Source organism: Varroa destructor, unplaced genomic scaffold, assembly GCF_002443255.2.
Source record: "Varroa destructor unplaced genomic scaffold, Vdes_3.0 BEIS01000001.1, whole genome shotgun sequence".
Taxonomy (NCBI): Eukaryota; Metazoa; Arthropoda; class Arachnida; order Mesostigmata; family Varroidae; genus Varroa; species Varroa destructor.
The window spans coordinates 44,695,862-44,708,888 of record NW_019211454.1 but is presented as its reverse complement, the minus strand read 5'-3'; the positions used below and the strand labels follow the sequence as shown (position 1 = coordinate 44,708,888).

General features: G+C 40.9%; 1 protein-coding gene and 1 long non-coding RNA gene across 21 annotated transcripts in view; one reads left to right on the top strand and one right to left on the bottom strand.

Annotated features, from left to right (window-relative positions):
* Window positions 1-8,494, bottom strand: part of LOC111255533 (uncharacterized) — a 31,925-nt gene extending 23,431 nt beyond the window's left edge. For 3 of the 16 annotated variants that reach the window (XR_015324064.1, XR_015324065.1, XR_015324063.1), the window contains exons 1-4: window positions 8,217-8,494; window positions 7,733-7,979; window positions 7,293-7,424; window positions 4,754-4,893 (exon numbers count right to left, since the gene is read on the bottom strand). The gene's annotated coding sequence lies outside the window, so the exon portion shown is untranslated. Of the gene's footprint in view, window positions 1-416; window positions 531-2,287; window positions 3,315-4,753; window positions 4,894-5,058; window positions 5,371-7,292; window positions 7,425-7,732; window positions 7,980-8,216 lie in introns of those variants that run through there. The other 13 variants (XM_086984017.1, XM_086984028.1, XR_015324060.1 and 10 more) reach the window with 12 other exon arrangements.
* Window positions 525-13,027, top strand: part of LOC111255534 (uncharacterized) — a 28,017-nt gene continuing 15,514 nt past the window's right edge. The window contains exons 1-5 of one of the 5 annotated variants that reach the window (XR_015324084.1): window positions 552-664; window positions 3,363-3,606; window positions 4,472-4,646; window positions 9,936-10,215; window positions 10,529-10,880. This is a non-coding gene — a long non-coding RNA (uncharacterized LOC111255534). Of the gene's footprint in view, window positions 665-3,362; window positions 3,607-4,391; window positions 4,647-9,935; window positions 10,216-10,528; window positions 10,881-13,027 lie in introns of those variants that run through there. The other 4 variants (XR_002675539.2, XR_015324089.1, XR_015324095.1 and 1 more) reach the window with 4 other exon arrangements.

Here is a 13,027-nt window from a genome sequence, read left to right as displayed (position 1 = left end):
TTGAAACAAAGTTTTTTTTCTACGCATCTCATTAGAACAAAACAAAAAGTTATCGCAACCCGAACAGTTTTCAAGTCGCTCCTGTTGACAGCAAAAAGACGACTAAGGCTAACTAGATTCTCCTAGCTGGCGCATTAATCTTTACTCTTAAGAAACACCTTATGAGCAAAAGGCTTTAGACCTGCCAGCATTAGCTAGCTAAATTAGAATTAGATATGTACAATACTAGCGTGTCCGTAGTGAAGTATCAAAACGATTACTCTCTATCCTATTCTACCGTGCTTCAGATAGAAAAGCCATCTATGATAACAGGCGTGTTTCGAAGATATTTTCCGAATGAGATCGACAAAAATATTACCGGTTGAGTAGATGTTCGATTAAACTGCTTTTGTTAAATATAGTAGTATTAGACAAACCTGAATATCTCGTGCGTAACGTCTTGCCAGATTTAAAAAGTTGGTAATTATCGACCTCAGAAGTAAATGCCGACCTAGCACGTTAACGGTAATTACCAGCCCATGGTGGCAATATACGCTAAAGTAAGCTAGGCGACATCTTTGCGTGACTCGGACTTTCCATTCCGCGCTTACCACTCTGTGCAGCATCGCAACACACAAAGCTCGCTCACACATATACAACTACTGCTATAACCATCTAATGTTGGGTACAGTAGAAAGAATTTTCTGAAATTTGTTTCCAATAGATTTTTAGATCGAACAATAGCACTCATAGCACTTGCCATGAGGAACTCCAATTTGTCTAATTGTAGGTCGAGCTAATACGCCTATAATAAGCTAATAACAAGTTAACAGCAGATCGTACGTTGCCGCATAGGCTTTAGCTATCGAGAACAAACACAGAAGCGAAGGCTGACTTCTATAAGGCAACAATTATGTTCTACTGTTCTGCGCGGAGATATTGAAAAGTTAATGAAATAGGATAGGTGACTTCTGAGTAGAAACTCACGTTCTCAATATTACTACGTTGCTAGGTGTATTTACGCTAAAAATTTCGAACGATATTTAAGCCACCTGTATCGGCTGTATCACGCGATAGTTCGCTTCAATGCCCTGCAAATACATGAGACTCAGTTCAATGCAATTTCAAAACAAGCAAGAAAGACGTTGTGCTAATGCAGTTTCTGTGTCACGGTATCATGTCGGCCGTCATATTTACCAACTGTTTGCTGTTCCAAGGGCAAGCCTTCGAGAACTAAAGTGTTCCGGAGGTTGCTAGATAAATTCATGGTGATCCGTGTATATTTAGTTGTTTGGTCTTAAGTATGTCGGAACAAGAAACGCCCACTTCGTGAGAGCTGGAACGCAAATTATCGTTTAAATATAAAAGTCATAATTTTACTAACATAACTACAGAACAATTGCGACAATAATAAGTATCTTTATAAGCAGACAAGGGTGATTATTTCTCGTATTCCGATGCGAACCATCGTGTAACGGTTAATTGCGATCGATCATTAAAGTTATACGTTCTATTAACGTTGTAGATACGGCAGCAACTGACACAGGCCCCATTTAATTGTCGCTATGGAGAGCCATCTACAATTGATATTCTAGACGAGTATTGATTGCTGCTTAGACCTTAGTCCAGTAAAGCCTGCCATGTTAACGCGGGGGGCCTTTTTCTGCATGATAATTACACTTTGAATCACCACACGTTTGTCTGATTAAGCCTGTCATCAGCAGATCGGGTTTTGTCGGCTAATTACTAACGGACACGTATGACGTTAGTTCCGATAGGCCCGGCTCATAGAAGTCTGCCTTGAACTCCCAATTAACGTAATTAGAGAAGATGCAGCTTTGCGTACGGTTTCTTATAACTATTATGAAATGGCACTTTAAGACTATCCTGTAGCATCTTAGTTAATTGATTTGCACTACAAAAAAAAGTATTGAAAGATTCCCAAGCGTGCAATTACTTCGTGATATTCTGCGATTGGTAATACCTTATCTCTATGCATGCAGCATTTAATTTAACAGTGAAAGGTTAAGTTACAAAACTCATTTAACTTTCCAGATTCCATAACAATGTGTGCGTGTGGTTAAATTTAAGTTATAAACAAGTTTTTTAATATGTGCATTAAGAGCTAGCCAACGAGCTAGTAGTAGTTTCTCGCATGTTACTTACAATGTGGCAGCAACTGTTCACGCACACGTACATTCATTCATTCATTCAGCTATCGTTTAGTGCCTATTACTAGGCCGTCATATCCTACTATGTCATCAGATTCGATCGAATCAGCTCATCAGATCGAAAAAAGCATGTTTACCTTTCCATAAGAATTAACGCTGTTTCATCGTGTATTCGAGACGGGCTACGCTCCAAACCCTTGAGAATCGTCCTTTTCCACAACCAAGTACAATGAACTACCGAAGTTTATTGAAATTGTCGTTATATTTTTGGTACGGTGAATGGATGTCTCAACAGCTAGATAAGATGGCATGGCGCCCGACATTAGTGGGACGTAACTATGTTCCAACGACAGAAACCCTCGTAACAACAACGATCGAGATATTACGCGTTCGTTTCTCGATTACTTTTAGATGATTCGCACGTTTACCGTTGGTCTTTTAATGGCACTCATCATTGTTTGTGGCTCACGAGATGCTTCTAAGCTTTATATTTCATAAGTTTCACACATTTCATCAATTTTCCGTTTTACTTTTGCTGAAACGCAATGCATTTTACGGCAAAAAACGATTGGCTACAACAGCGTCCATATTTCTATGAGACACAGCTTCTTTTTTCGTGCCATCGTTTTTTCCATTAGCTTGCCAGGGTAAACGTAAGCGAAGATAGTATTCGGCCAGGAATTGTAGGCGAAAAAAAAAAAATGGAAGATTTGATACTGCCAATTTGATTCATTTCCGTAGCTTTGAAGCACTTCGTTATTTTCACCGTTTCGAACTACTCACGTCAAAACCGACCGTTGAAAGGACCGCGCCAATGGTAAACGAAGTAAAGAACCAACAAAAAGCAACCGACCTATTTAGAACTGCGCAATCTCTGCCGGTCCGCCTCTTCGTGTAATTCGAAATTATGATTTGAAGTAGTTTGTAGAAATTAAGCGATCGCAAGTGCCTTGTAGAGATATCGAATACCATTGAAAAAAATTATAGTTCGACCAATCTGACAGCGGAACCAAGAAATGCTAGTCAAGGCTGTAATATTTCATCGTTTCGCCCATGCATATCGATAAAAATGTTACAAATGTAAACATAATTATAGGGTTCGTATATGCTTACCAGTACATATTGCCGAGATAGTCATTTGGATCATCTAACGACTACACTTAAGCTGAAATTAACATAGTGAAATGTTCTCGATAAATTCTGGCTGTTAAGGCACTAGCGGGTGCGCGAAGTAAGAACGACTAGTCTGATACTGTAGTATGTGGAAGTTCAGCGATGGGGCTAGAAATTACGCGTTAAAACCAGGGAGTGGCTTTATTTACGTGTCCGTGCGGATTTAACACAAGTAAACGTTTAGAACGGAGCTTATGACCCCCCCCCCCCCCCTGGCTGGAGCAATATCCGTCATAATGACAATAACAGTATTGACAATGACTAGCCGATCTGGTTTAGACAGGTAGGTGGCGTATTTCCGCACATATACATTTTATATAAAATGAAGGTTATAATAAAGTATAGAAATACCTCTGAGATTCCACAATTTGGATTTGCTTTCACGCGAAAAAATACGCTTTTCTAACTCGAGCCTTGTTGTGTCTATCAAGTGGTCGTTTACAGAGAGGCCTGAATAGCTAGCTTCTGGAAAATAACAAAAAAATTCGCTCTTAGTTTGTTCATAGAGTATTTGGGCCTTTGCATGAAGGTCGCTTACCACAAAAGGCCAGTGACGGGCTGACGGATTTGATTTAAAATATGGGATGGCTGCCTCTACTAATTAAGTTCCTTAAGTTGTCACTGTTATATCATGTCACTGCGTAGAATTGTATAGAACCTCTTCTGGAATAGCAATGGCTTTTCCTAACTCAATGAAGTATGATATAGCATATTGACTCAAATAATAGCACATTTTTTAGACGCTATCTGTCCTAATAGCATGGACTGATCGTAGCTCTTCGCTGAATCTCAAGGCTTATAATGTGATACCGAAACAGGTTACACGATACAGTAAAGCTTTATTTCGGGAATAATATATTGGCTTGATTAATCATTTCAATAGCCGGTACGTGCGAGTCGTCCATTCTTCCTTTCAATACAAAATCAGACGCTATCGAGCAGTTATTACGTGCGACAACAGTGAAACTTACAGAAAACATCTTATGCAGCTATTTCTCCTTTTTGTAATGAAGTTGACACTTCTATAGTAGAACGCTGTCGTTCCTTTATTTTGTCTGTTCCTTTCAGACGATTCATAATTAAAGGTTCTTAGAGATCTTCATCATGCATATTAAAAAAAAATCCTGTCGTTATAATGCTACCAGCAGAAGTTAGCAGCTGAGGAAGGCGAGTAAGGCCGAAATCGAAAACTTCAGAGTGCTGTTCAGATGCAATGAAACTGAGTATTATATGCGAGCGTCGCGAAGATGCGTCGAGTGCTGGTTACCGTTGGAATTTGAAATAATCTTCTGGGTCGAGGCATCTCGCACGTGTCTAATTCAGGTAGTAACTTTCTGCTCTTTACCGCAATCGTGCACTTAAATAGAAGAAAACTGTAAAATAATCATATTTTACTCACAGATAGGTTTTTAAGTCGACTTGTTATGTACCTTATTTGCTTACCAATGCTCTCCTGTTAGCTCTCACAATTAATCTTCCGTCGAAGGATAAAAATAGATTACATCTAGATGAAGAGTAGTTCGCAGTTTTGTGCTTTCATAAGTAATGAACTGGATTGACCCATCGACCCCTGAAAAAACATAATGAACCCATTAATTGACAGATTGTTCTCTTCATAAAACAACCTTTAAGTAAATTAATTATATCACTGTGAAGTGAAGCTGTGCCAGCGCAAGCTGCTCATTGTTTGTCCTTTACTCCTTCTCAAAAGCAGGTTGAGTAGCCATATACGTACGTATGATCAGGGACGAAAGGCTTGTTCCTAGCAGTGTGTTAATAGCAGGATTTTTGAGAATTTCAGGAAAGGCCCTGGCGAGGCTCTCTAATAAAGTGTTATCGACCGCACATTCCTATTGGGGCTATGAAAATTACCCGATACGTATAAAGACAGATTTCGAAAAATACTTCGATTGGTTATCCCGAGCGAGGATATTCCCCGTGAACGGGCCAAGACAGCTGAACGCCCTTATCAACATGTTCGTTTCAGTTATTTTCAATATGGCGGAATCTTCAATTGTACTTCATGTCGTGCCTTGGTACGAGGACTCTGGAAGCAGACGTACATTTTATTCCTTCTCTGATCAGTTGAAATAAAGAGGTGAAGTATTGTTGTGTTTGTGCGACTGAAATGCCAGATAGCCCTCGAATGGGGGGTATTGTGGTACCATATTTTTTGGACCTTGCCCGGACGTGACGTAATCATGTGTCGTTTTTTCTCTGCAGGAAAAAAGAGCGGCAACTTCCATTCTAATCTAATATGTTTAACCTGATATAACTAATGGCAGGTTACAATTACTGGACCCCCATCAAGGTATCGTTGTGACTCGTCTGCGTCTAAGGCTCACCGCTTCCTTCCTTCACAACCATCTAGCTCAGCTATGAAAAGAGGAATGTACTTTGAGTGCCAATAGTTTTAATGCCTGCATAAGTTAGTGCAAGTGACATTCGATCGTGGTTTAAGCTGTCGGAGATAAGCATTTTTAGTAGCCCATAATCCCTCCATTAGGGTCTCATGTTTGCGTGGTGCCTGACAGTGTTAACTGCGCCAACATTCCCGTTGTCATCTGTTTCAAAACGATATGGTTGGACACCGGTTGGATAGGAAGTTCACGCCGTACTAGACTTTACGGTAGCTAGAACAGTCCAAGTGTTTTGTTGTATCGGATGAGTTTTTGTAACCTTCTGAGTAGTCTTTATAGCTGCTTTTCTGCAAAATATTACAAATTGGGATTCCGTTTCTGAATATGTACTAAGGTCTTGTAGAAATAAACGTCGGCACACGGATTGTTAGTAGGTCATAGAAGCCCCCATTGTATATTCATTAGTTTAACGTATGCGCTAAAAATGAAACGTAACTCATGCTAGTGGGACATCCAAGTGAAGTACTGCTTCTGAATTAAATATAATTCTGCTGGCTTGAATCGATTATCAAGCGACGCCTTCTTTCAGATATATCCCCACAAGTAAAGCTTCTTTCAGCATAACAGATAGTTACCACCTAACGCAAACTATGGATCATCAAATATTCTTTGTGCACCAATCCCTTCTTGACCGTTGGCGGGTGATGTAAATCTAGCACCTCAAAGATTTATGTTTCATTCTCTGTTGTCGTCTGATCGTACAGATTTCTGTAAAAGACTCTACGAAACAGAAAATCATTCTAGGCTAAATCGGAAATATATCTAACAATTATATATAACGTACACGATTGGATTAGCAGTTCTCATGCAGTGTTGTTTTGTGGTTAAGTAAAATCGTCTTGTGGCAATACATTTACATCGCTAATAACCTTATTGTAACTTTGTCAGGCCGTGATAATCCTGTACCACTTTTCCCCTGACCGTTCTTCATGTTTATTGGTACGCTACTGAATTAGTTTCGCCAGTATTAAGCAGACACACCAGCAGTGTTGAGCTTTAAGATAACAGCTTATGTTATACGCACAAAAGCACAATTAACGCTTAGAACAGTCTTATGAACCTGCTACCGGAAATTATGTGTGTCAGGTGCAGCCTGATGTCCTCAGACCTCTACTCCTGATCAGATTCGATGGAATCATTTTATAGAGCGTGAATGACTTTTGAACCAAATTAGAGTTCTCGAGAGCGCTAATTTTCTCTTTTGAAAATGGCTACGTTGAATGACTACGGAAGTTACTGCGTAACTGACAACAATATTTTCGAATTTTGAATTGAAATTTCAGAGTGTTCATAATCTCCCGCCAAACGCATTCAGTGAAAGGATGGCATGCACGAGCTGAAGTTTAATCTGTGTAATTCTACTTGGCTCAACCTCTCCAACGAAACTTATATATACTCTATGGCTGGCATCGTAACAGAAAAGCGGCTGCCATGATACTAAATGGAGACCGCTGTAAAAAAAACATGCTAAATGCATGCCACTGGAGATGTTTCAGCATTATATATTCTAGTTATTATATACCAATTGTATTAAACTGATATATTCTACCGCAATGTAATGTTGTTACTGAAGCGAGGTGCTTTATGATACGCTTCGGTCATTAGGTGACATGTCCGACGAGACAACAACATGCAATCCTTGTTTCATCATTGTCTCGCCAGAATACGTTAAGGCATATACCTGCAAACATTTAGGTAAAATAACAGGAGAATACCTGTTAATGGACGTGTCGAAATAGCATGGCTTCAACGGATTGTGCACATTTGTTGTTGTTTTTGTCATCTGTGTTCAATGATGTAATGGTGACTGTTTTTTTATAAAACGGTTTTTTTTCATCGTTATTAGATTTAAACTCCGTACTATTTTACGACACGTTTTCACACCATCTCGCTTTTATATCGCCTGTACATAGTTGCCGTGTTTGGGAGAAATGACGCAAAATAGATTTGTGGCGGGAAAAAAATCGCATCTAGGTTGATCTTGCTTACCAGTAACTGCATGTCAAGCGTGGGCGACATGGAGCAGGGCAAGTTTCAACGACAGAGGTCTCTTAACGAACACAAGCACAGATCTCACAATAGTTCCTGTTTCTGATTGATCAATGATGAAGGCTGTCTATTCCAGGGACGTCGAGCGATAACAATCCACTGAATAGGTGGACACCCAAAAAATGTATATGAAAATTAGTTTATACAAGAGGTCCGTTCTTAACACGAATTCAGGTCAATTGTAAAACTGAAAATAAGCGCACGATCATTAGCTTTGTTCTAGTACAGCTTCCACTTTTAACAATAGTCTTACTTAACTAGCGAATGTGTTTTTCATTTGGTATATAACAGTACTACTCCTGATACAATGTGGTTCCAGTCGATCGATTTCACAATCAACTCGTTTCTAGTTGTTTATCATAGTAGAAATATGCTTGTGCTTTACTTGCTAACACAATTCAAATTTGATAAAGTGCTTGCTCACATGATTGTTTGTGTCAAGCAGGACGATTTTCATCACTACTCTCTTTCTCCAACTTGCGCTCCGACGCGCTGAACTCCACCACAGTGGCCTCGTCGTTTGCATTTGTGTCCGCACTGCCTCACTTCCAGGCCTGTTTCAGCTCTAGCCGCTCCGCCTTGCTGACGGGTGTTGGTGCTCGCGGTCAGCGGGAGAGGGAACCAATCCGGTACTGAAGGTAGAGAAACGAAAGCCGAGCTAGGTTGGTCGAGTCTTGTTGACCTAAGGCTAGACCGTCAGAGAACCGGATAGATTAGGCGCAACAAGTGGAGAGAGAAGTCTAGGAGGCTGAAAAAGCGGAAAAGGAGGAGGGAGTTTTTCCCTCTTGCTCGTTTCACTCCCTCATCATTCAGTTCATATACAGCGGCGACGGAGACGGCAAAAGCGCTAGCAGTGGCTTTGACGCTATTCCCTGGAATCCCACAAGATCTCCCTCAATGGACTATAGCTAAGGGGACTCGAACAGCCCACATAGGGCGTGCTACTAGGGATTATCTGATCTCGGTCGAGATCCGGTCGCCCGCCAGCCCAGTTGCTCCTCAGCGTAACTAGATCCACACTACCCGGGCTATCGCCTCCACTGCTGCAGCCGGTACGCCCGTCTTTTTGCGGTCGGGTCAAATTGGGCCCAAAGGCCTTGACGGCGTTTCGGAGTTTGTTGGCTACTATTATCACTAAGCTGCTACTACTACTGTTTTCATATATGCGCCTCCCACGTTCCTTGGTTTCCGCAACGTTTCGAAAAGGAAATGGGGGTGAGGTACTGCAAGACTAGCTTCAATTTCAGCTTCCGTGGTCTAGCTAAGTCAATAAGTGGCCTGTTGCACGGCCTCCATATGGAATCGATCCCTATTTTCATCCCCTTTCCAAGTAGAGATATTCACACAACCATGCCCGTCTATGCTCGCCTCAGCGTGAAACGTCTACCAACTCAGCTGGAGTCTAGCAAGCAATAGCAGCGGGTCGGAAGAAAGTATGGTCCACAGTTGCAATTATCGCATTTAGAACGAGCCACATATGGCTCGTTGGCTGAGAACGATAGACGAACAGGCGGCGCACTGGCACTGACACTGGCGCGACACGGTCGGGTCCTAACGGGATTCTAGTTGGGTTTGCCTACAACAGAGGCGCCACAGCAGCGGCAGCGACGTCTCGCGAGGTCGAGCAAACTGACTGGAGGCACTAGTGTCCTCGCTTATTGCAGGAAGTGGCGTGGCATAGGTTGGCCTTGCCGCAAGCCATTGGGGCGTACTTTCATATCAAAAGATATCGACCCTTTTAAGTAAAATGAAAGAACCAAAAAAAGCAGCAGAAATGATGACGCCGGAGAGCTTAGCTGCCGGGTTAGGCGTTAAAAACGCATGTGTTTTTGATTGAGGTCGGTCAATTAGAGATCAGCTAAGCTAGCCGACTGTACACAAGTCGGTGGAATGGTCTTGCAGCTTCCAGGAACTATTGTCGTCACGATAAAGTTCTCAGACCCAGCTCAGACCTTTTTCAGACTCAGCGCCTTGTAACGTTTCCATAATAATCTCATCGGCTGGGGATTGGCAAGGTACGTTTGATGGCATGTACGTGTAATGCTCAGTATGAAAGAGACTGAATGCATGAAAGAAGTATGTGAGATGCGACAGTACAATCAAATCCCTGTGCTATACATTGTTTTGTCTTTTGCATTCTAAGGTAAACAATATCGAAACGAAGCAAGCAGCACCTGCGTACAATAAAGTCGACTACCACGCAGAACAGACATCAACGATGGCGCATATCAAAATTGACAGCCACGTCGATGTCCTCGTAAACGTCACTGAGGCTGTTCAGGCGTTCTCATACGCTTCGGAGTGCGTTTTACCGAAGAAATTTTAAAAACAAGGAATCGACAATCTAACCTAGAAACTCAACCATTACAGCACTTTCGGCACGCCTGATTCAATTCGGGAACGATGTTCGTAACTTGAAAATGGTAAGATTCCCGTTCTTCTTATATATCTTGCTAGAACTGAATGCGATACAATCTAATGTATAAGAACGCTTGAAAAAGACAAAAATCTTTAAAATACCTATTGGTATGAGTGAAGACAAGGGAAGCAACAAGAGGCATAATATTCGATGGATACCGTTGCTATAGGATACGTTTCGTAGAAAAGCTGTTTAATAGAATAGTCGTCTATTGTATGTTATGTCGTTATGTTAAATGCATCCATAGTTGTGCTATAAGTGTGAAGACTAAGCAATTTATAAGCAGCTATTTATGTGCAATTTATTGGAACGTAAAGCTTATTTACAGACGATTACCCGCAGATTTAAAGCGGCACAAGAAGTCCTGTGCACAAAAAAACATTGGAAGGGGTGTTTGTCACGTGAACAACAACAACAACAATTATAGACGTGTCACAATGCTGTGGTGGCGTGGCAAAGATGTGGACGCGTTCATACGCACCATCTACCAATTTCACGCAAGGATCGTGATCCTCTTTCTACAGATACATTCGAAAACTTTTGAAGGAAGTTATTCCATTTTGTCGCTAAAAGATAACTTGTCGATATGCAGAGATATGTATATTTGAGTGTACTTTTTTATAGCACCTAGATATTAAACAATAAAGATTTAGGGTCCGCTTTTAACAAGAGTAACGAATACTGCTAGAGTAATTGAAATACCAACTCTAACCATCATACGAATCACATGTGTTTTGCCTATAATCACTCAGTAAATGTTCACTTACTATAGTTGGATCCGGTATCCCGATGTAAGCACCGCTGGGTCACGCATATGGCAGTTAATTAATTCGCTGTAAAGAATTAGAAGAGCTAACTATCGAGTATAACAATTTAGGTAACAATTTCTCCAAGGATATTATATCATAATTGTTTTAAGAAAGCGCGCTAAGTATGCCGGATATTTAGCATCGGGAAAGCGGGCGCATCAGAAGATCCACACTAATATCTATGACATTTGGAATGAATAGGAACTTGTAATGAGCAATTAACAGGCTCGACCAACACCATGATTCGACATTGCCTTCTTGTAGAATCTCTTCTCCAAAATATCATTCATATACAGATTTTCTAGAATACCGTCCCATAAGGGTAGTAGCTTCCTTGGGCTAAGCGCAGTAAACACCCTAAATATCATTATCAATGTGATCACGACAGACCATTTCGGCTACGAAGCGATTTGAAGAAAACGCTGACCACGAATCCCAGCTAGGACTCTGGTACGATGTCAGCTGACCTTTGCGCAACAAGGTTCCCTTTGGTCATTCACCAAGAACGCCACAAAATGGCTCGCAAACAGCGTCTCGATGCAGAGTGCTACAATAGTCTTTAGAAATAAGACGCTACGTTATTGAGTGAACTTACACTATCATTAGGTTGGACCTCGTCCGCGTAATAACTTCGGGGATAACATATTCTCCGCTTAATATTTAAGACAAGTTGCGGTGTATGTTCGAGCTCGGGCCTAGATGTATTTCTTTTCGTTTCATAATGTTTGGGAGCCAGCCAGTCAATGATGGAATGGCTAATGGCGATTCCGGACGTAAATCTCGAAATATATAGGTGCGACTGGAAGCCGCGTAAAGTAAATACATCTGTTGTGTATTGGAAGTATGTTTGTTTTGCCTTAGGAAATGTCCTAGAGACTAAGGTCTTCGAGAGCTTGCCGGCGACATGCGTCCCATGCAATGAGCTTTATTTCTTATGTGAGGCTGAATGGGAAGTATCGGGTTATGAGCAAATTTATTCAAAGTATTTGTAAAACATTTACACCTTTTTCTAAATCAGTGCCGACATTGTATAGAACGGCGAGTAGGTGTTCAATTGGTAGTGCATGATTATTGTTAATTTTAAACCGAGTTCGCCAGCGAATCAGCTATGCTCTTTCAAAATAATGTCTGCCTTTCAACAAGGGGCCATCCATGTCGTTGATAAACAAAACGGACGACCGTATTAAATCTAACTGACTATGTCTGCTTTTAGATATTATCAACCAGAATATTTCTTATAATATATTACTATGATTTGTTTCCTATTAGCCTAGCGACAAAGGTATACCTGGGCATTTGGGCAGAATCTGTTGTTCGGAATAACAATTATACTGATGAACGTATTTCTAGTCCTGCTTTGTGATATTTTGCTGATTACAGCAGTGATGTTCGAAGCGTAGCGAACGCCAAACTACTTTCGAATTAGAGCAACTTTGTTCATGGATTTTTTAGAATGAAACTTAGGGATTCATAATGTCCTATCTAGTAACATCAAATATTTCAAAGTTTGCAGACAGTTCACAGACTATTGCACACACTTTGCAATTACGGTATTATCTGCATTATGAAAATACTGCGTTCAACCTGGAAGTCAGTATCGAAGTTTTTCCAGCACGATCCGAAGGTTGTGCCTAACCACTAGTCTAGCGGTACCTCTATTCCGAACCTAGGTGAAAGCAATCAGCAGCTGTAAACCGATCCACTATCGTATGGAAAATCTTTGCAAAATCTAGACTCCGATAGGGCGTTGCTTCCTATCCCGGACATTCATGTGCTGGTGAGACTTTTACCGCCTTCTGCTGTACGAACTTTAATTCCGGAGTTTTAAATACAACTGACTTCGGATAGCAGTTTTACTTCAGGTTTCTGCCTGACTGACTGGGAGTGTCATCTATAAACGCTTGTATGTTCCTCGTCTGGCTATGGAAATAGCCAGAATCTAGAAAAAAAAAAAAAAAAACACTAGTTATGCTTGCTTAGTGGACTGAGCAATATTTTTTGATATCC